Source organism: Xiphophorus couchianus, chromosome 4, assembly GCF_001444195.1.
Source record: "Xiphophorus couchianus chromosome 4, X_couchianus-1.0, whole genome shotgun sequence".
Taxonomy (NCBI): Eukaryota; Metazoa; Chordata; class Actinopteri; order Cyprinodontiformes; family Poeciliidae; genus Xiphophorus; species Xiphophorus couchianus.
In genome coordinates, this window is record NC_040231.1 from 32224284 (window position 1) to 32246604 (window position 22321).

Genomic DNA, 22321 nt, shown 5'->3' on the forward strand with positions numbered 1-22321 from the left:
ACTACACACATGCAATTAGTCCATAAAATGAAAACAGTGCATTTAGAACGTTGTGTATGTTATGATAAAAATCCACCATTATGTCCTTGAAAACATTCATCCTAGGTAGGTCAGCTTCAGAGAGCACTTAGTAATTTATCCAAAGAAAATGCAAAAAAAAACCCAACAACAATGTTCTAGGTGGGCTTGTGAGCAGCTCTCTGAACACTTTATTTGATTTTGTACATAAATCACCCTAATGCCTGACTTTAAATTTCTGCATATTATTAAAAAGGGAGCAGTGTAATATACATGGAGAAGCAAATAATGGGTGAAACATAAATGGTGGCCCTTGAGAGATTCAGATTCATGAGGATCGGTACTTTGGGAACGGCTCACTTTGATATATTCAGCTCAGTCAAAACACTTCTGCTGGCGTCAGAACGAGCAGCTTCACACCTCCTCTGTTTGTTTGTACTGGTAATAAGCTTCACTGGCATTTCGACAGAGCTTACCTCTCATAACGACGTTTCCATTTTATCTCAATGTGACCTGCTGGAAGCTTTGTTTATGTCGTAATTTATATGTTGTTCAGATGAGAGGCGGCTGCCAAAGTTACTCACAAAGCTTTCTGTAACCAATTTATATCAAGAGTCTTTTTTATTCGAAAACCATGTTCTTATACAAAAGTAGCTTTAGAAAAACTTGTTATTATTATAGTGGGAGGAATCACAATAATTTATCTATCAAAAAGACACTCAAAGCCTAGAGAATGTTTGCACAGAATCGTAGGCGTTTCAATCTCTTCACTGTTCAGCGAGTGATGCAGCGACATTAAAGACTTTGCTTCGCAGAGGTTTCTTCTCTTTTTTCTGTTTTTGGATAGTTTCCGATTAACAAGATCATTTTAATATCATTGACGACTTTGCTGAGTACAGAAAGTGGCTTTCAAATAGTTATTTCTTCATTAAGGGATCAACCTGGTCCTGAGTAAAAAAAAAAAGAATACCACTCTCCTTGTTAAATCAGGAAATAAGTGTTTGAAATAAGTTATTTCAAACTGCCTGTTTGAACACATGAATAAGGCTAAAAGATCTCAAAATGCTGCACAGTAGAATCAATCAAAAGAAATTCAAGAGCAGATAAAAACGGAAAGATGTTAATATCAGTCAATCTGCAAATGGTAACGGAGGCATTTCTGTGACCTCTGTTACCAGAAATACGGAAAAAAATGTAATTGCATTGAAATTTTAAGTAATTAATTACATAGTTTTTACCATGTAAAACATTTAACACAACAAATTGCTTTTTTGTTACATCCAACAGTCCCAAGCCAGAACCTTTGCATTCACATTTCTGGACGCCTGTAAATCTGACGCATAAGAGACTTTGCAAACCAAAGCGATGGATGACAAAACCGCCTCTCACGACTACCGGAGGATTCATTTTTACTTCAAATAATGGGCTGATAGGTTGATGGTATTTACGTGAAAAACGAGGCGTGATCATGTTTCACATCCACCGGATACCAAATGAAGTCCTCTCACTGTATAATACCTACCAACTGCAGGTGAGATTTTGATTATTGGAGATTCTTAAAACTCCATTTAAACATTTCTAAACTGTCCCTTTAAGGAGAGGTTTGGAATGCAGATAAAAAAAAATAAGTCTACATAACAGAAAGCTTTACCTCTGTTCCTCTCCAAGCTAGATAACAAAGAAACATTTGCTTTACACAGTGTCTCATCCACCTGCCTAGCCAGCAGCATTGATAGAAAGGAGCAGCGGGGAGGTGGGGGAGCGGGGTGCAGCCGCTGATATACACGCCGTGCCCTTAAAGAGATGACGGCCCCTGTCACAAGGCAGAGGGCCCTGCGACACGGCAGGATATAAATCTACACTGGAGATAAAGAAAGTACATGATGAATTAAGCTGGTGCATATAAATTCTTAAGAGCCTCCATTTTAATGCTGGTCATTATTCAACAAATTTTTCTAAGAAATGCCACATGGGCAGGGACAAGTAATTAGGTGGAGAAAAGTGAAACTGTCACCTGTAATGGTTTACTCCTCCACCTTACCTTAGCAGGAGAAGGCGAGAGAGAGAAGAACCTCCATGGGGCCGTTCTGTAGCCTTTGGGCCGGTTCGGAAAACGGAGCGCTAAGGAGTTGGCAAATATGAACCGCAGCATCACTCCTGCTCTGAAAAACACTGTTAGACGCCGTTTCCTTACTTTTATCCAATCCTCTCTCACCTTCTCCTTTTTTTTGCCCCTCTCTCAATTCAGCCCAGACCTCAATAAATCTGTGGTCACCAGGGATATTGTTAGTGTTGGCCAAAGTACTATTAAAATGAAGGAAAATTTATGGATGACACTTTGGAACAATTAATCAGGAAATGTTGATTAATAAAGTTAGTCGGATATTCTCCTGAAACCAAAGGAGGCTTCACTGTGTTGTCAGGCTGATCATTTTATTCATTATTTTTGATTAATGTACCCAGATACCCTGACTCGAAGAAAAGAGGAAAAGCAGGAAAAAAAAAAGAGTATGTGAGAGCACATGAGTGTTTGGTGGGGCAGTGTGGGTGAGGAGGGGGTGTGTAGTTATCATCTATGCAAAATCATAAATAGTGAATGAGCATGTGGATGGGTATAACCTTGGCCGTGGCAGCAAGATTTGAGGGGAAGGTGGGTGGGATGTAGGAGGGAAGGTGGGGAGGGAATGTGCACAATCAGCAACTACACTAAGTGAGGATTAAGGATACAAAATAGGCTGAGTGCATTTGGGGGTGGAGGGTGGTGAACATCACCTCTCTGGACCTGTCCGTCTTTGCTGGACGCTCATGATTAATTAGTTTGTTTAGTTACTCAATTAGCCCAGCCATGCAAAAAAAGGCAAGGGAAAGCATCTGTGTGTGAGTTGAGAGGACGAATAGATGAAGGGTCAGCGGGAGGCGCTTAATGAAACTGAATAAAAACAGCAAAAGAAAACCGAAATGTTTCAGAAAATTAAAGCAACTTTTTATCTGGACATTAATCAACTTTGAATTGGATCGTTTTGTTTATTGGTGACGGTGTCAAAACCTCGCAGGACGGATTTACAAACTTTGAGGGTGCGCCACCTGGTTCTGTGTCTTGGCACCAATATAACAAAATAGGTCACCATTGTTGTGAAATGCAGGAGCAAGTGAAGTTATTAGGAAATATTAAAAGGGCCGTTTTGTGTATCTTCTACACACGGTGTCATTTTATAGCATAATCAAGGAACTATGTTATCTTAAATTGTTATAAAAATGCTTCCTATATCAAATATGACTAAAATATTCCAGTCAGAATCAAACTTCCTGTTTGAATGAAAATGTCAGCCCGTTGCACAACATTTTTTTTTCTTCCGTTTTTAGGCCTGTTTTGCTTCTTGAGTTGTGTTACACCAGCATCAACGTTGTTTTTGTCTTCAAACTTTGGAGGTTTTAGTTTTTTCTGGCCTCCAGGAATTCTTACACTCAGGAATATGTGCAGAAGCATAACTCCACATATGAAAAGAAAAATGATGAATGCATTTAGATTGACAGCAATGCAAACAAAGTCATTAATTCAACCCGCAAGAGATTCAACTTGAAAAAAACAAAAAATTGTTACACATCATAAATTGTAGATTATAATTTTGAATGCTGCTTGGTGATTAATTAAGGCTTGTCCCAAACAGGAAGTGAACTGAGCTGAAACAAACTAAAATTAATAGTAGAGGCAAATACAGTTTACATTCTTACAATCCAAGCTTCTATGAACAGCACTGTTACTATACTTTTACATAAAAGCCTGAAACTGATTAGTTTTTATTAAGCAGTCTATGTGCACATACCCAAGTCCAAGGATGATGTCAATTGTGTTCAGTCAGCTGCAGTATGGTGCCAAGAAGCCTTTACTTCACTTTGTCACATTAGATCTGCTAAAACAACTGTGAAAACGCACCAGTTCTCCCTAACTGTGTCTTTCCTTTTGTTCCCTCTTTGGCTTCCCTCTCATCCACTCTAAGCAAGCAGGGACAAATGGCTGCTTTGGGACAGTGTGCGTGTGCTTGCGTGCGTGCGGGGGTGGGCGTGTGTGTGTGTGTGTGTGTGTGTTTTGTTCGAATGATGTCTCATTGTGTTATGTGTGATAAGGTGCTGTGACAGCAGAAATGTTTGTGTGACAAGCACTCTGCACTTGGAGTCCATTAGCTGCCTCTTTTCACTCTCCTTGGCATGCTATCACTTTAATACAAACATGCTTACATATTCACAAATCCATGCATTTACTTAAACATTCTTGCAGATGTGCAGAGCGCTAACAAGACAGCTTGGACTTCTCATGTTCTAACGGAATGCGTCTCAGGCTGGTTTGTCTTTGTGCCTTTGCAGATATGTGTAATAATGTGTGATAGCAAACACAGACGCAGACACCAACAGCTGTGATATCTGGGAAATAATTAGTAAAACAACTGCACTGCATATTTTAGTAAAGAAATAAAAAGTAAAAAGGCAATTGTGCTTGATACAATTAAGTTTCAAAGAAAGAGGGATGCTTACAGTTCTCAGTAAGACTTCAGATCCCCATTTCAACAGTGAAGCTGCACAAAAAGAGACAACTGTCAATAACTGGAGCAAATATGGGTCAACAGCGTTGTTTACACTCAACGTTTCTCTTTAGCTGAAGCTAAAAGCCGGTTAGGGAGGCTGAGCAGAACATAACAATAATCTCCTTTATTCATTTTTCTTCTTCTTGACTTTTCTTATAATGGAACAAAATTCTTTATTAAGTGGAATGACATTCAGAAGTACCAGTGGTTAACACTGCTCACTAAAAAGTTAGCTTCACTGACCTTAAAGTACTAGTCATAGACATTAGCTCCACTAGCATGCTATACCAATACGGTATTTAGAAGAAGCTAATGCTAAAGTGCTTCTTTAACCACCACATTGTAAACCACTATGTGCTACAACATAGTACATCACCCTCAACAGGGTGAATTTTTTCATTGTATGCCTACCTGCATGGTTTGTGCTTCAGGAAGTGATTCTTTGGACAGAGCTTCTCTCATAGTTTCAATTTCATGGCTGCTGATTTTTCCAAACGGACTACAGCAGGGTCAGAAAGCACTTGTGACATAGATTTTAAACTGTTTACTGGTGTGTTCTGAGTACAGAATAAACTTCATTTGCTGCATTATTGGTGGAGAACTCGAAGAGAGGAAATGTAAACAGCCTTCTCCCACTTCAAAATAAGAGCATGAATATAAACATCCAACTACTTGAAGAATTCTTAGCAGTCAATAACCAAAACAGATGTTGAACTTTATTCAACATGGAAGTTTACAAAACAGCAGAGTTAATTAGCACTGTAGAATTTATCTGGGATAAAAACTTAAGGGAAGCCAAAAGCTTTCAAAGTTAGCAAAAACAATAAATCAGAAATGACTAAATTAGCTCTGCTATTAGTGGAAGTGTCAGTATCAGTTAGTTTTGACTAAAATCAGCTGCCTGACAAAAATGTGAAGAGGAGAGGAATTTAATTTTCACCAACACTTTCCAAACATACATCAACTCAACAAAAAAAAAAAAAAGACTTCACCAGAGAAAAATTTGTTTTGTAATGTTTGAGACAGAGTCCAGAACAAATCTGATGGAAAAATCTATTAGTTACCTGAAGAGGCCTGTGGACATGAGACATTGTCACAATCTGATAGATTTGCATAACTTTTGCAGAGTGGGAAAACATTGCTAAATCACAGTCATTCCACTGCAAAACTTACCAGTGTTCCTGGCGCTGCTGGTGATTAAACTCATAATTGCTCCTCTGTACTGAGCAGCTCTTATAGCAGACAGCATGTCCATGGTCCACAGCTAAGCTATAATGTTGTTTTGGTAACCACAAGCCAATCAAATCGCTTTGATACCATACTTGGCTTGGTCCAGCTACTAGGTATAAAAATTTGAGAACAGCTGGCCGGGCAGATCTGCCAACATTACCGTACCGTTTAGAGGCGATCTAGTGGAAAAGTGCCTTAAAATACTCTTGATTCATAAATAAGAGTTTTTCCGTCATAATAGATAGTGCCAAATCCTAGACAGACAGACAGACCAAAATGGCTTAATTCTCTGAGTTGAAATTCCCATTGGACCAGTTATAAGCTGGTTCTGCTGCTAACTGGTGTTTAACCAAGTCTCACTTTTCCAAAACGGCCTAACCTAGAGGGACCTCACCCCACACCCTCAACAGTCCCACCCTCCAAACACCAGCCACTCCTAATGTTTGCCACTGTGCACAAACACATACAGATACAGACGTTTCCAAAGCAAGGAGGTTAAATAATTGATGCTCAGCCTTTTGATGCATTTGTTAAACTTCACAAGTCAGACAAGGACTGACAGGATTGTGCGGCCCGACCGGTCTGCGCGCGTGTATGTGTCATTCTGAGTATGTCTTCCAAAATCCTGCCCCCAACCCTTTCTCTTCTATCATCCCCGAAAACATGGACTGTCTCTGACATCCATCACGAATGCCACATGTTGTCCTTCGCCCTTTTCTCTCTCGCTCTTACCGTCTCTCCGTTCACTCTCTCTGAGACACAAAACTGACAAACACACAAACTGCTTCTGATGTGAAACTGTGACCAAAGAAGCTTTTAGACCTCTAGCACTGACAGTTAAGGGAATAAGGCTGTAGATGTATGTGGTTGTTGTAGTTAGTGGGGGGTGAGGTAGTGGGGTGCATGCAAGTTTAAACATACAATAAGGAGAGAAGGGTTTTTTGAAAGAGAGGGAGAGATGTGTTGACAGATGAAATGGGGAGAATAAAGGCAGAGGAGAGCTGAAGAAGCCTGGAGTTCACTTTGTGTATTTCCAAGTCAAATGTCTTGACTGTTTGCCTCTGTGGTGGTAAAACTGTGTTTGTAGCATGGCACCATGTCTTCTGTTTCTTCTTTTATAGAGAGCGCTGTCATAGCTCACAGATATATATCAGGATTTTTTTTTTCTAAAAAAGAGCAAAACTAAGACATGCCAGCAAGTTCTTAAAAAATGTGGGTTTGCCCTCAAGTCAAACACTTCAATGAAATAATAAAAAAAAAGACTTTTCATTAAAACTAGCATGCATCTCAGTAGTCTGCATTGTGTTTGAGATTATGTGATATTAATTGTGATCTCAGTGGCTCGCTGCATCCCCTCCAAGAAGCTGGGGGAAAATGACAACAAGAAGAGAAGGCAATAACAAACATTCATCAAAACTACAGATAGGATGAGGCTATTCATTCTAGTGGCAGGAAAGAGAAATATCATCAATATTTGACATTGTTTTATGGAGAAGCCACTTGATTTCGTCCCAGGTCCTCTGCGAGTGACCAACAGCAATCAATTACCCCTGACAAGATTTGTGTACATGGAAGGCTTTTGCACTTTGTTTCGCTCTGGCCTGGCTCTGTAAAGTTGCCTCCTCACAGAGATCACAAACCAAGTCCTTAGTGAGTACTCCATCTTTCTGTGACTGCCTGGCATTGTTACTCTCAGCCTGCAAGAATAAAGAGAACACAGAACCAACTGCGCTCGGTTGATGGGATTCGAAATACAGCAGGACTTTAACATTTTTGGGCCCCAGGAAGCACGATCAGGTTGAGGAAATGAAATGAAATTGTTTTGACAAATTTTAAAGAGTTTATATGTCATATTTTGGATACTATCTAAATCAAAAAGCTGGAAAGACAGGAACAGAAATAGACCACAGTCAGAATTTGCATTGGGTTTTAAGACAGAGTAATTTGACAACAGAACAGGCTATTCTGAGCCACACTCACTAAAGCAGAGAGGCGGATGACACATCGTCCATAATGGAACCAATGTCTTGAAACATATTGAAGCATCTTTAAGGGGCAGTATTGTGTATTTTTCAGCCTTAATGTTTCATTTTATAGCACAATCAAGTGGCTATGTTACCTTTAGTTGTTGTAGAAAGGCTTTATATGCATTAAATATGAAATTTAAAAGAAATTCAACGTAGTATTTGATGCCTTGAAGTTTGACCTTTAAAAACTCCTGCTCGTTCTGAAAATCCATGTTCAGGAAGTCAAAAAAATCAAACAGAATAAACGACCAAATCAGAATAAAACCAACCAAATCATTTAAGTGATCTTACAGTTCAGTATGAACTTTAAACATTTAACTTAAAAAGTTGGTATGTGTTCAAACAACAAGTTCACACTGCAAGCAGAAGTGAAGATAAAAACATTATTTTAATAAGGTAACGTTTTATTAAATAATTTACTGAATTAGAGGTAAATAACTGTTTATATATTAATGTTCTATTACCTAGCCACCACAGCGACTGACTGATTGGTTGATGGACTACAAAGATGGCTGACAAGTACTTCTAAGTGCCATTAATTCAAATGTTATTTTTTAATGAGAACCAGTGGTCTGCTACAGCTGATCATGGCAAGAAATGTAAGCATTTCTTGCGTTGTAAGCACAGCAGACTCAAGACTGGTTACCTTTAGCATTAGCAGAGCCTTTTGTTTTACGGTTAAGTAGCAGAGATGATGGACAGTCAGCATGTTTTTAAAGTTTTTTTTGTTCAGGGTAGTGAGAGGAGATGGAAGGAAACACTGAGGAAACAGAGTAAGCTCACTTTACAGGAGTAAAGAGACTCTTAACTACATATTAACCTTACAAAACAATGTTTTTACCTCAGGCTCAGTGGCATGTTTGCACTGAACGTAGTTTAGCAGCACAAACAAAATACACAATTGAAATAGTTTTATCCTTAGATCATTTTCTCTGCCCAGACAGTAGCCCTTTTCTGGCAGTATCACTCATTCCTACTCTACGCATAAACTGGACCAAATGGCCCCTCAAACTGTTTCAAGTTGACTTTTGTTAAGAATTGTTTCTATGCAGATAAACTGAATTGAATCTAGTAAAGGTAAATGTCCATGTAGTGTCCGACTACATGGACTTTAATCTCTCCAGAAAAATTGTGTTTGCTTACACTATCAACATTTATTTTTGGAAATTCCTGTACTTTATTTTGCATCACAAGTGAGCTTTTCCTCAACATGTGATGTGGACCTTCCATAACCTGCACCTACTTTATGTTTTTCCTTTCTGCTTCGGACCATGTGCATTAAAACATATCTGACATTTTGTACATTTTGTATAGTGTGCTATCTGCTTTTAGTATCTTTATCATTCCTAAATAAATCATTGCAATATCATTATAATGATATTAACCACTTACACACACAAAAATCTTCATAGCAGCAACAGAAACCTAACCTGAATAACCACAGTGGCCGTCCATGATGTCTTCTGTATGATGTTGCACTTACAGCTCATGGAAGACTGTTGGCTCGTACTAACAGTAATACTGGATGTATAGCGAGCACTTTTGCATCGCTATATAACTCACTCATAATGGCTGCATGAATGGATGGTCACTTTAGTGTGGTAATATAGCGGCGGGTAACACCGGCCCCTCTGAGTGCTGCAGTGGTAGCAGCTGATTTGTAGCACTGGGAGACTAATGAAGTGGTCGCTCTGCCACCCTGCTTCTTTTGCAAAATCAATTCGGCGTCAGGGCGCGTACGGCGGCCGTGCTTTATGAATGATGGAAACCTCCTTAGGCCATCCATATACCTGAATTCTCAGCATCACTATGCACCACCCCTACACCACTCCCCGCCCCCCGGGCTGCCGTACCCAAGGAGGCAGGGATTCAGCAATCTTTCTTGTTGGAGAAAAATACATTACCAGTAGCCTCGGCAGTTCGCGGCCTTTGCTGGCAAACAGACACACACATCAACAACTTACACTCTGCAAAGCTTGAATTATTGGCTGTGAAAATAAGATTAAAAACAATAAGTTAATGACAGTTTAGGGTGCAACTCTGTGGAAAAGTATGTGCCTGTTTCCTTCATTTTGGCTTTATTGTCATGGTTAAATGTTTCATATAGTCTAACAAATTTAAACAGAAAATGTGCTTTACAACAAATAATTTCAGTTATTAAACAGGCAATATTATGTGTTTTACACGTAGATAGTGTCATTTTATAGCATAATCAATCAACTCAGGAAGTCATCATAACAAGGCCCCTCTTTTAACCTTTTAACTAAGTTTTTACCACTGAGAAGTAGCTCCTACAACGAGCTCAGCAGATGCACAGTTCTACCAGGTGTTTGCTAATTTCTGCTGGCTAGTCTGAAGGAACCCATTGGAGGAGTTGCAGGGAAGAGTTGCTCTATGAGGCGCAAGCTTGGAAGCTTGGAAACTGCAATACCAAAGTGTTCGGTCCTCCCAGGAGTTTTGCACAGCTGAATTGTTGCCATGAAGATTAAAGTATTTCTCAAACATGCATGAAAGAATCATGAAAGTCTGGATTTTGAGCAACTTCAAACCTTTCATTCAGTGTTTGTCCTGCTGTAGCTCTCTGTGCCTGAGCTTGGAGTGAAGAACAGATGGGCAGACACTGTTCTTCAGGATTTACTGTCTCCGTTTTATGATAAACGACATGTTGCGTCCATAAGTGTATGTTTATGCCCACATTCAAACAGGCTTCCTCTGCACTTGTAGTGACTCACCTTCTTTTGCCAGCAGGCATTCGGCCACAGCAGCCATCATTAGAGTAAATGATTTGACTGAATTGAGTTTAGGCTGCAGCCTCTTTAAAGAAAATAAATGAATAAAAAATAAATGTGAAACATTTAGGAACCAAAAGAAAACCAAAGAACACCGTCACACAATGGTGGTGGCAGTGTCATGCTGTGGGGATGCTGCTGATCAGAGCAGACAGAAACATGGAGTTAGATACAAGGAAATCCTGGGAGAAAACCTGTTAGAGACCATAAAAGACTCAAGACGTTACCATCCAGCACTGACCCTAAACATCCAACCAGAGGCGCAGAGACGACATAGAACCTCAGCTTTTGAGACCGATCTCAAATCAGAATAATTTATCAGATTATCCAGATCGAATCTCTCCTGATGGCCTGCAAAGCCGCACTTCTGACATCTCTTAACTTCAATCATCCTTCTTGTCCTGAGTAAGATGAGAAGATGAGATGAGAGAATGTCTGTGGAATGATTTACAGAGAAGTTTACATGTAAAGTCTGACAGGAAATGGCCTTTCAAGAAGAGTTATAGCTTATAAATGTTTAATTTATCAGCTGTTTTGACCATTTTGAACATGACTGGGAATTTATTTCATCTACCAAATCATCTCCTTAATCCAGTATCCAATCTCTCAGACACAAACATGTTTTCATATGTTTTTAATATGTTGACTAGAAACTGGAGAATGGCAGTTCTTTTTAACCTGAGCCCTTGCAGTTTCAGTAGGATTCTCCAAAACCTTTAAGGCTCAAATGTTGATCAACATGTTACACATGTTCTTCAATCTCTCTCAAAACCTTTTCTCTTTTTAGGGATTTTATCTCTGAGGAGCATTTGTTTATAGAATCGTCTTTTTGTGTGATCATGTCAGGGTTTTTTGTTTCTTTTTTTTTAGATTTTTAAGGTATGTCTCTACCAGCTTAGCTCAGTCAAATAGAGAATATTTTTGAACAACTGTTTTCAAGCCTTGCAAATAAAATCGCATTTCGACGTAGTTTTAAATTATACCGTGACATTTTAGCACATCCGCATGCTTTGTTTTAAAGCCTGGTTCAAGTGGCGAGTTTTTAAAATGGAGACCACACACAACAATAAAAAGAAATCTGATGTACAGCAGGTTTGGTCAGAGAGTGTGTGGTAAACACTAAGATGTCAGATGGAAGGTCTCACAAAATCTTTTTGAGAGCAAACATGAGTTCAGAGTAAACGACCATGGTCGACTGGGAAGAAGCAAAAGCTACAGATTGTGGACAATGTTTAACAAGAAGAAAGTGTACAAAGACATCTCCAATGTCCACCGGACATTCAAAGGTTGCAGGTAAATTACTCCTGGTAATTTTAGTGTCATTATTTTGTGTAAATTTAATTTAACTATTCCTTGAACCACTGCTAAAACAGCATGGTATTATATTTATATTTCAAAATATCAGTTGGTTCTTTATCATCTTTAGCCAAAGTTAATAAGAATAAAAGTGTGTGATACTGCATATTTTGGTGTTGATCTAAAACCAATTAAAAATGGGGGTATTGCCAATACTGATACCGATACTTTTCATTACTTAAGTTTGATATATCAAACTTCCTTCATTTAGGTGTCTTTGTTTTCATTCATTTTGATTATGTTCTTAAAACATTTGAAAAAATGTTAACAAAGTGTGCAGGAGTCTACAAAATACTTTAATAAGAAATTAACAAGATGGACAGAAACAACAGAACAAAAAAAATGTGTAAAGAAATTATCATCTGAGAGGAAATGAAAACAAAATCTTTTTCTTTTGAATAGTTGAGAAACTGCAACACAAAAATAAAAAAATAACATTTCATAAGGAAATCTGAAACTACAGGATCTATCTTACTAGTATTATAATACTAGTATTAGTATTGATTAGAACACCAATACTTGCTTGGTAATACTTACTTTGGCCTGATTTGCCCCCCTTACTAATAGCCATTAAAAGGCTTAGAGAGCCACTTGTGGCCCCGTAACTGCAGGTTCTGATGGTCAGCCTACAGTCAGCAATTAGTCTTCTCAAAGCAGCGCTTTGTTATTTTGACATTTGAAGGAAATTAGTTCCGTTGTCTTTAGGTGAGTTAGAATGAATGGAGTTGAATGCATCCCAGCTTTTTCAGATTTTTATTTTGAAAACCCTCTGAGCCCCACGTCTCCTGCTTCTCCTACTTCACCACTGTGCACCGCTTTGTGTTGGTCTTCTGGATGATACAGTGAAAAACAAACCACAATGAAATCTGTGCTGTGGCAAAATGTGTAAAAGGTCAAGGGGGATGAAAACTTTTTAAGGTTCTGTACTTTTACTGTCTTCCACAGTCGCATAAAAACCTCCATCTGCCACGACTCCACACGAGGTTTCCTCCGTTGGAGATAAACTCCATAGTATTCCAGGGAAAGATTGACAAGCAGATAGAGAACCAGTGTATCAAACGCAGCTGCGGCAACAGCACTGAAGTGCTCCACTTATTTCCCCTGAGTGTTTTACATTTATTTTTCCCTTTATATATTATTCAAGTTCAAATAATTAATTCAGGATATCAAATCAAGATGTAGGAAATCAATCAAAGAGGCTTTTTCAGCCTGCCTTTCATTAGAGAGAAGCCCCGGTTCTGGCCGAGCCCGCAGCGGAGCTGGCCGGGACTTCTATGGAGACAGCCTGAAACACTTACGTGGCATCCCGTCCGCCGGAGAAGATGACTGCTCCGCTTCTCACGACCATGTTGAACTACTTAGGCTGCATCCGATTGGGTGGTTGGAATTATTTTGTTTAGTGCTGATATAAAAATGAACCACATGGCAGGATGGGCTCTAATGGTTCAGTCTGATAATGACATTACTCTTTTTATTTATTTATTTTTTTCTGTTCCATCCTTTAGTTTTTTTTTCCACTTCTGTTTTTCAGAAGAGATAACCAGATGTAATTTGCTACAGAAGATGCTAAAGGATACTCTGAACCAGGAGCGTTCAAAGGCCATTTGTGGCCCTTAGGCTGACTTTTTGTGGCCCCCAACTGCAGTTGAAGAAAGCTGCATATTTGACCCGTCCATCTGGGTGGTTGATGCATTTAGAGACTTTTTTTTTTTAATCAGGGTAAAGGTTTTATTGACGTAAATTTCTTAAATGTAAAGTTTGTAAAGCACAACATAAAGTATTCATCTTTTTACAATTAAATCTTTATAATAAGTAGAACCACGTCTATTTAGAGACTTTTACTGGAAAGCCAACTATTAAACTCAGCTAAATATAGCAAACATTTTCAAAGGAAGTGTCCCAAATCCTGTTTTTAAAACTTATAATAAAATTCTTCAAATGGAGCCCAAAAGAATTTGAAAACAAGATGCCTCTCTTTTAATAAAACATATTGAATAATATCCGTTTCCTACAAATAACAAACCCCCCAAAAATCTGACTACTTTATTTACTTGATTTCATTTTTCTTTTCATTTTCTCGGCCCACCAACACTTTTGACTCGACAATTTTGGCCCACATGACAAAAAGCCTGGACACCCATTGTGCAAAAGATTCTTCAAAAGCACTTTCTACATTTCATTTCAAGTGATTAAAAAAAAAAAAAAAATTACGGTCAATAAAAACTGAACACAGCAAATTACACAGTATTTTTCTGTCTGTGTCTAGACTCCCCGGCCCCTCCCTGTTCGGTTCCAGCTCACATATTTAAGAATCAAACACCCTGGTCAAAGTGACACAAAGGGTTAGCTTCATCTCATTCCCTTTTAGGCAGATCCTGAGGCACACACAATAATGTTGTGGTAAAAACGTCAGTCAGAGACCGGCGAGTGTGAGAGAGGACAGCGGCAGACAGGTAATGAGTCGACTGTGTGAGATTATAGGTGTGTGTGTGTGTGTGTGTGGAGTGTCGGTGGTTGGTGGGAAGTAATTTATTGAAGGAAATGTATCTATATTCTCATAGAGGCGCGGTGAAGCCGAGATCTCCATCGCGGTGATAATTTGCGGTTGTTAAAGTGACACACTGTTGGTCGGCTGTTGGAGGCGAGGAATGTGGGGGCCAGACCTGACAATTAGAGCTCCGTATATCACACTGGCTCTCAAAGGAGGGATGGCAGGGAGACGGGCAGTGGAGGTCAAACACACACTCACGCACACACACGCACTGAGGAACACACACATCGTAGGACAGCCATGCAACATGGCGAAGGTAGCTTAAATACGACACTTAAGGGACATACGGTGCTGCGCATGCACTCAGATGACCACACAGGTGAGTGGATGGAACAAGTTTATTTGATTTCCATCACATGTCCAAATATATATATGTGTGTGTGTGTGTGTGTGTGTGTGCATCGCACCCATCCGGGTCATAAAACATAATTCTGTCTGACACGACTTCAACATAATATGATGTAATTGGACAACAGAGGGACAAAAAAGCATTGTGCGCCCCATAATAAACAGTGCAGGTGAAAATCTATTTCCATTTCCTGTACAATCACACACACACTCCTACACATACACACACTTAATACACTCACTTTATTCTTTAATTGAGCCTTTTGGGGTGCGTCACCAGACAACCCAAGTAGAGACCAAAAAGAAGAAAAAAAAACAGTCAATATGTGTCTGTGATATGGGCTTGAATAATTATTATAATTAACGACCTGTGGGTATTAAACCGGCGCCTTCAGAGGCTCATTTTGCGACCGCATCTATCTGCTTTTGAGACCATCGTTCATATTCTCAAATCAGCATATTAAAAGATCCCAATTCGTCAGTTGGAAGACGTTTTCTCTGTGTGTTGGCGTGTGTGTGTTTGCTTGCCCCAGTGGACCGTGTCCAAGTTCCGCTCCTCTCTGGGAAACACACTGCAGAGAACCCCAGCTCAGCCTCTGGAAGCCAGCGGTGACCTTTTCGCTCTTCTTCTGCAGCCGTAGTCATATTCCGTGTGTATTGTGTGTAGGAAGGGGTGTGAAAGTGTGTGTTTTTACCAGAAAGATGTAGGGGAAGAAATAAAGAGCACAAATCGGCGGCCGCAACACAACCATAGCAAATGCAGGCAGCCGTGCATATTCCGTGGCTCTTCTTTTTCTTTTATTTTCTGTAATTGAAAAATAATTCAGGCGACGTCAAGAGGAATCGATAAAGAATTAATGAAAAGGGAGAAGGAGTCATTAAAAGCAATAAAACGGGAGAGGTTATGATGAAGATGGCATCATGGAGAGACACAGAGGAGACGGGCGCAGCTAATGCTTTGCGGCTGAGTGTGGGACAGGAATAAGAAGCGGAGGGACAGATTAGTGTTTTTATGTCGTGATAATTTGCAGTGTGTTTTTTGCTGGGGAAGGAGATATGAGCTAAGTCGGACCTAAACACGTTTATTGATTTCCCTTCTTCAAAATGCTCCAGAACATGGAAAGACAATGCTGACATTCTAGACCTTTTAAAATGTTTCTCTTTTTTTGTTATGAAACAAAACAAAATTCAACATTTTCCAATTTAACAAATTTTTAAGGCCTTTGTTTTCACTTAAGTGCACATAAACATTTTTAATATTCTGTCCTGGAGCTAAATGATCATCTCCCTCTCCCGTTGTACAGTTTTACCAGCATGCTGAACATTACCGTCAATCATTTAAAAGTGTAATTATGTGACACTTCTCCAGTAAAATACCTGCAGTCTCTTAATAGGATCCGAGCCATCAAGATCCAACCTTAAGCTTCCTCCCGGCCCTACCACTCATCGGAGTGCCATAAAGCTGCCAGAGGAAACAATACTGCCTCTCGCCTCGCTGCTGAGGTTAATGGCAAATGGGGCTGTGGCTGCCGGTGATATTGTTGGATAAATGATTATTGATTAGGCAAAGGTTGAGCTAATCATTAGGCTTCATCCATTTTACAGACTCTCTCTGTGACCTTTCTGCTCAGAGCCTCTTGGATCGCCACGATTTCTCTGCACGATGTTTTGATCGTAGACGGGCCGAGGGGGAGAAAGAAAAGTCTGGTAATACGGCACAAAATGGAGGGAAAGCATCTGATAACCTTGGATAAAAAGAGAGAGAGAGAAAGAAAAGTTATGGATTTATTATGTGATCAATGTTTGTAAAGCAAATACCTGCGCAAATCTAATTTTGGGAAAGCTTCTGCCGTTTAAAGAGAGTGTGTTTGCAGGCCTCTAAGAGAGGTTTTCTTCTTTTTTTTGGCGGCTGGGAACTCCAAAGTGCCAGTTGTAAATTTACATTTTAAGAGTTCCAAGTTGAGTCTGTAAGATAATCTCTGGAGGGGGCTCAAGATTAGGGTGATGGCCAGGAGGCCCTCCAGTTTTATAGACTTGGATTTCATCATCAAAGAATCCTAGCAGTGGAAAGACGGTGAAAGTTGGTCAGCAACTTTCAGAGAGGCTTGGTTGTTGTTGTTGCCAATAAAGATTTTTTCCACTGATTATTGAAGAGGGTGTAAAAATGTTTTGATAACATGTAACATTTTTATAGAATTGACCCTCATGTAATGTCATATGTTGTCTTTGTAGGGATGCCTGCCCCGTTTCCTTTCAGAAATACATTTCTTTGTTGCATGGAAATTATTTTCAATGTAAATCTGCCAAGAGTGTGAATAATTTCATGGCTTAAGTGTACATGCACAAGTATGTGTGTGTGTGTTTATACTTGCTACATATAGAGGACTACTTTCATCATTCTTGCCAACAAATAGAGGTCATTTTCCTGGTCCTCACTTTTTTCCCAGTTCTGCCAGGTAGAGTTAGAGGTGTGTTGTGAATTAAGTTTTAGCTAAGGTTAGGGATAGACTGGTACTGGTTAAAGTTAGGAAAAAATGTCTGGATTAGGCAAAAATCTAGTAAATAAAATGAACAATACCAAATCCTGACATGGGTAGTAATACAAACTGGTGTGTGTGTGGTGGATGTGGGGTGGGGGAGGGTGCAGAGAAAAGATAACTAGATGCATTACAGCTCATTCAAACACTAGAGAAGTGAGATACTGCATATTTTGGTATCAGTCCGATACTTAATAAATACAGGGCCAGTATTGCTATACCAAAGTTATTATTTAACTTTGGTATATCAAGCATCTGACATTTTGGCATTTTGTGTTTTTTTTTCTCTGAATTATTTTATTAGAATCTTAGCTTGAACATGGTGTGCATGTGTCCATAAATTACTTTAAGATTTTACAAGATAAACAGAAACAATAGAAATCCTAAACAAATGTGGATTTTTTTTCCCCCTAAATAAGCAAATTAGAAAAATTATTTGACATAAAACCAAAATAAAATATTTTGTGAGATAGAGTTGAGAAACGACAACACAAAAATAAAATAAAATTTCATAAAGGAATCTGAAGCCTCCATCAGTCTTTGTATCGATACTAACAGTGATTTGGTATCAATTCACCAATCTTCAGGAGACATGTAAATAATTAGATTTCTGACCTAAGATTCTATTTAAAAATCGCAATTGAAAAGTATTTAGAACATCAAACTACAGATTTTTTTTTACAGTGAAGTACAGTAGGAAAAAAAAAGTGTTTTGTTTCCAGTTGCTGGCTTAGAAGTGAAATCTGTGCATGTGAAGCTTCCGCTCGGAAACCTTGACATGGTGACGAGGAAATACCTCACTCCTAACAGCTCTATTTATTGAAGTGGAGCAAATATTCCTGGCAGCGGGACTTTAACCAAACCCAGACCTGGAGCTCACATCTGCTCCCAATCACAGCAGAGCCTCTCTCTGTTCCTCCTCTGCTGCATTTATTCACAAAGCTGCGACTGGGAAACTGGCTGTTTATTTGAAGTGATACCTCTCTCCCCACTACTGGATGGCAGGATTAGTGCATTCAGGCCTTTGGTGTAGATATGCATTGTTTCGAGTTTTGCGGATTCAATTATGTGCAAAAGTTTCAGGCAAGCCGCAGTTTCCCATTTTCCTTTTATTTCCCTCAGAGGTTTCTCAGAGACATTGACTAATAATTCTCCACATTGCAACTGACCGCGATGTATGTAAATATAAGGGAACTGGGCAAGAAAATAATTTATAAATGAGTTAGCAGCAATCTGTGTTGGATGAAAAGCTTTTGAAATAAATGAAATGATCCAGAAAGTAGAGAAATGACAACACAAAAATAAAATAAAATTTAATAAAGGAATCTGAAGCCTGCATCACTTTTAGTACCAACATTGGTAGTGACTTGGTATCGATCTGCCTACCTCAAGCAATCATAGAAATGATCAGATTTCTGACCTAGGGTTCTATTTATATGATACAGCATCATTTTTTTGCTATATCATCTGCTGCATCACCATAATTGTTCAGTTTTTGGCTTGCCTTGTTGGTACTACTATCCTGTTTCTTGTGTTGTCATTGGAATTTTGCTGAGATTCAGTTAAAGAAATTGAGGATTTTTTTTTTTCCCACAGATAAATATAATTGAAAGGTTCTTGAAGTGGATTATGTCCAGTCAGAAAACTGGTTCATCAAGCTAGGTGAATTATTCTAGCTCAAGAGTTAAGTGGCTCAGCAAAAACTAAGCAGAATTAATTATAAAGACATGCTTCTGAAAATCATATTATCCAAAGATTACAGTAATGAGAGAAAAATCTGAACCTTGTCAGACTATTGATATGCAAAGGTGCAAAAGAACTCTTAAATCAAACACTTCCATCTATTTTAGTGTTCTGGTATTTTTGCGCTCAGTCACTGCTACTTGTAGTTAGAATTCAACTCGACATGGAAAACTTTGATATTTTGAGATTTTTTAAAATGGAGATTGCTGACAGCAGAAGCACTTATTTGACAGAATCTTCTGTATCGTGCATTTTTAGAAGTCCAGTACATTGTGCTTAAAATGTCATCTCACTGACATTAATTAAACCAACTTAATTAATGTCAAAATTATACACTTCTAAAATGAATGTCTCAGATCTTTTTATTTTATTTATAAATGTGGACAAAACCCACAATGATGACTGAAATACTATGAAACTGACAAAAGTCATAATAAATAAAAACGTTCTGAAAATTAACCAATAAAATTAGACATTATTTTTGAATTGTGGTTCAATATAATCACTGACTTAATCAATGACTTGAAAGCAATTTTAATTTCTGATGTAACCCCTTGAATTTGGGTCTCTGTCTCTTTAAAAACTCCCCCTCTTTCTGAAACTGCCTTCAAGAAATCATCACAACACGGCTCCTCTACTAACCCTTTAACATTTTTACCAGTGTTGCACTTAGCAGTAGTTCCTATAATGAGCTCAGCAGATGTGCAGTTCCACCAGGTGTTTGCTAATTACTGCTGACTAGTCTGGAGGAGCTGAGTGAGGGATTTGTAGGAAAGGGCTGCTCTGTGAGGTGGAAACTCTGAAGGTTAGAAACTGCAGCCCAGAAGAGGAGCTGTGTGTAACCCATGTTAAAATCGGACATATTTAGGAATAAATAGTTGATTAAAAGTCTGTAGACAGAAAATAACGTCGCTGTTCCTTTAAGGAACCAGCGTTACAGACGCGGCGCCTGGGTGACGCTGCAGTGCGCAGACCTGAGGGAGAGAGCAGAGGAGGAATCGGAGGGAAAGAGCAGTGATTAATTAACAGGAAAAGTTAATATTATAGAAAAAGAAAAACACAATTTACCTGGTTGGGAACTGACGGGGATTTTATGAGAACCAAGTTACATCGGTTTTGGTGAGTTTTGTGTTTATTTTTCTGCATTTTCATCGTGTTGTACTTTTTCTTTTGGCGGAGCAACGCTAAAAACGTAGCTGATTACAAAGAAATGCTCCGTCATAAACTGTTATCCGGTTAATATATTGGGTTTATGAAGAAGAATTTATTTGTATAATTTGAGGATTTAAAAAGAGTTTTATTGTGTTTGTGGCCTGTTACACAGGTCAGGTTTTTTGTCCGGTTGGAAGCTCGGTCTGAGAGAGGATTGGTCTGCCATGTGCGACATGCACATTCACAGACGGGATTCAAGATGGCGAGCCAGACCTAGACCTTCAATTCATCTTCTCCATCGCATCAGGGAGGGACTCTCCCGCGTGTGGTAATCCGCTGCCGGAGCGGTAGGAATATCAGGGACTAGTTCGAACCGAACTGAACAGAACTGAAAACTGATTGAATTATTATCTTTTTGGACTGAATCAAACTGAGACTTTTCATTGAACTGAGTACCTGGATTTACATTTAGACCTGAACTTGAATTTAAAGTGCCATACTTTGATTTTCATATGTTATGTCTCTGAATGTGATTTGAGTAATTGTGGTCCACTTTGATTTCATTGTGTTTGAAGGTATTCCCCTACCTGTAAAAGAAAGAAAAATTAGTTAACTCAGGAGAAAAATAGAAATCTTAAAATAGGTGCAACCTAGGAAAAAGAGACCGGTCTAATTAACTCAAATTAGTCTGATTAAAATAACCTAACTAAAGAGCAAAAAGAAAGAGTGATATACTTTTTAAAATTTATTTTATTTTTTCCCTTTTCCTCCCCATTTATATTTACATCATTATTAAGAATCTGCAGGGTATTTTTGGTTTCATGTATTGTATTTTATATGTGTGTTTTGCATACATAAATTGCCGGCCTTTTTCACTTAAAGCAGCAGTCTCTGGTGTTATTATTCTTGCTCCCCACTCCGTAGAGCCTAGAACTGGTCCAGTGGCGCAGTTAGTGGTGTGATACCGGTGCTACATGTGTCTCCAAGGCGGGGCTAGGTCTACTAAGGCATTTTGGACAGCTGGATGGTTGCCATGGAAATGAAGGGATTTCTCAAGCATGCATGAAAGAATCAAGGCAACACTCCAGGTATGATGAGGGAATAACATTATAACATGATGGCTCAAACGATCGACGATCGAATCAGGAACCCGGGTTGGACGATTGGAACTTGTCTCCCTTTGGCGGCACGAAGCTTCAGCTTTCCCCGTGGCTCCAGGGTGTGGTCTGCTGTTGTTTCCTTGATCTGCTTCTTCGTGTTAGCTCTACTTCGGTGCCGCAGACAAAGAACAAGAACTTCTCCTTTTTCGTCTGCTTTTATACAGTTCTCCGCCATGTATGTGTATGGGGAGTGTTAGTTTACGTGGTTTCCTGAACATCTGCTGATTTCACGGAAACCCCCGTCGGCCCCTCCTGTCTGCTGGCTGGGATGGAAAGTCCCGTCCTTTCCTCAGCGTGTTGATCTTAGCCAACCATACCGCTCCACCCATCCTGTGCGTCTGGCCATCTGTTCAGAACTGCTTGCGACAGCAGGAACTCACAAGTTCCCCTTCTCCTTTTTCCCCTTTTCCTTTTAACATTAAAAACTATGTGCTTTTCTCTGATTAACTTTTAAACACAGTCAAATATTAAAAACTATGTGCTGATTTCCATTAAGCATTAATCATAAGCATTAATCACCTCTTTCACTTATTATAAATCATCAAACCTTAATCATTTCATTGTTGTCATGTTATTACAGATCATGATTCGTACACTTCGGAATCATTCAGTGATTACTTACATACAGTCATTTTACCTATTGTATTCATACATGTCCAACTTAATCATTATCAAAACACTCAATCATTATAAATCAAAACACAAGATTGCTTTATTTCCTTCAGGCCTTCATGCACCTTTTTCTGCGTGTACCTACGGTCGCTCTGTAATGTTGGCATCCTCTCTGCAATTTAGGTGATAGTCACCCCAAAACTCCCCTCGTGAGAGCC

The 22321-nt window shown here is 39.1% G+C and overlaps 1 long non-coding RNA gene across 1 annotated transcript; it reads left to right on the forward strand.

The window, feature by feature from the left end:
- Window positions 1-17670: 17670 nt before the first annotated feature.
- Window positions 17671-20930, forward strand: LOC114143088 (uncharacterized). The gene is made up of 2 exons (XR_003595160.1): window positions 17671-20298; window positions 20504-20930. It is a non-coding gene; the product is annotated as an uncharacterized LOC114143088 (long non-coding RNA).
- The last annotated feature ends 1391 nt before the right edge of the window (window positions 20931-22321 follow it).